Source organism: Mastomys coucha, unplaced genomic scaffold (assembly GCF_008632895.1).
Source record: "Mastomys coucha isolate ucsf_1 unplaced genomic scaffold, UCSF_Mcou_1 pScaffold6, whole genome shotgun sequence".
In the NCBI taxonomy this organism is placed as follows: Eukaryota; Metazoa; Chordata; class Mammalia; order Rodentia; family Muridae; genus Mastomys; species Mastomys coucha.
Window position 1 is genome coordinate 21,592,300 of NW_022196912.1, and position 2,195 is coordinate 21,594,494.

Consider the following 2,195-nt stretch of genomic DNA (forward strand, 5'->3'; position numbering starts at 1 on the left):
TTGTGGGACTGGCTGCAGAGCTTGTGCCCAAGGTCTGTTCAGAACACTAACCCGACAGACTGGAAGGAACTAGAGTCACTCTGCTGGCGGAGTTCCTGTGTGTCTGGTCCCGCTGGACCCAATTACTCCCAGTGTTGGGACAGATGTTGTTTCCTGCTCACCTCTGATCCTGGGTGTGTCAGAGTGCCTGGGAGTGGAACTTCCTCTGGGTATTGTGGGACCGGCTGTGGAGCTTGCGCCCAAGGTCTGCTCTGGACCCCAGCCCAGACAGACTGGAAGGAACCCAAGTCACTGGGCTGGCGGAGTTCCTGTGTGCCTAGTCCCACTGGACCCAGTTACTCCCAGTGTTGGGACAGATGTTGGTTCCTGCTCACCTCTGATCCTGGGTGTGTCAGAGCACCTGGGAGTGGAGCTTCCTCTGGGTGTTGTTGTCCTTTCTACATTCTATGAACGAAATTCTTTACTAAATTATGCATTAGGAAGATCCGGACTTGATCCTAGAGTAAAGTGAAATAGAGTTATGGATGCCATTTTGAAGCTTGCTTCGCATTAGAAAAACACAGTGCCAAAAAGACTGCAGTTCCCAGGCTCTCAGAGGACCAGATGGTGCATGCACACAGGGGAGATTCCTCTCTGAACAGGCAAGAGTCTGTGACGTCAGAGGCAAGAGAAATCACCCTACTCAGGGCCTTAAAATTAGATACAGCCAAAGTACAAAATTACAATTTAGTTTAAAGATCTTAATCAGCTCTATTTTCAACTCTAGAATCACACATTTCAGGCCATAAAACAGAATAAGAGTGCCAGTGGTCTAAATAGAGGGGGGATGTTTATATCAGCGGAGGGCTGGAGAAAGGAAAACAAAACAAACAAACAAAAAAAAAACCGAATGAGAGGTGTTGCTGGTGTTCCGCCATACCTTCTGTAAAGGAGGCAGTCAGGCTGTAGCTCAAAAAGAACTGACTGTTTATCAGCTTGCTTTCGTACTTGCGTGAGTGAGAGAGTGTGAGAGTAGGTGCGTGTGTGCGTGTGTGTGTGTGTGTGTGTGTGTGTGTGTGTGTGTGTGCCTGTGTGTGGTGTGTAATCTATTAGAGCCTAGTATGAGAGTTTGGTTTGTTTTTGCTTTTGTTTTTGTTTGTTTTGTTTTTTTTTTTCCAGACAGGGTTTTTCTATATATCTCTGGTTGTCCTGGAACTCACTCTGTAGACCAGGCTAGCCTCGAACTCAGAAATCCACCTGCCTCTGACTCCCGAGTGCTGAGATTAAAGGCATGTGCCACACTGCCTGGCTGAGAGTTTGTTTTAAAACAATGGCCACCAGTAGTATTTTCTTAACAGCAATGACTCTTTTTAAAACCCAGCAGATAGATAGCCAAGCAGTGTGGTGGTCCTGGCCCCACCTCTTCCTCCAGTTAGTCCCTGAGTGACCCAAAAAGAAGAGTTGAGAACTCCAGTCCCCTGGAAACCCTACTACGGTTTTCTATGAGATGATGACATTTGCCTAGAACCAACCAGGAGGCCATTTGGGACACCCCAGGTCACTTTTGACGCCTCCGTCCTCCTCTTGCTCTGTCCATGCCATGCACCATTGACTAGGCCCAACTCTTCCAGTCTTTGGCAACTGGCTACCACTGACCTGCAGGCTTCTCTCTTTGACTGAATAGATGAAAGGCAGACTATGTTCTAAGTCTGTCTGTCCACTCCTTCTCTTCCACCTGTCCTTCTACTGCCTCAAGAATGGTTTTAGAGGTTTTTAAAATCTTAGTCATGTTCCTTTCTTGCTCAGCAGTCCTTGATGGCACCTTGCTCCCTGTGCCAGTGATGGCAAAAGTTAGCCTGCTTAAAGGTTGTTTTTGGTCCTATCTTAAAGGCTTGAAAGTCAGTCTTGTAAAATCACATTACCCCAAGTATCTTAATTGAATCCTAGAGCAACATTTACAGGCATGTACAGAGGAGGACTTGAGCCTTAAAAAATGGTGAAATTCATATTACCTGGCACCCAATAAAAGCAATCAAAGAGAAAAAGAACTAGAAAGATAAGTTTAATTTAGAAATACATGCAGATAGGAACAAGATGATAGAAGTAACAGAGTATTTTTTAAAGCTGCAAGTATGAACCATAAGATAAATAAGAGGGATGGCAGCATGACATATTAAGGAAGAAAAGAAAATACACATAAATGACAAAAAGAAGGG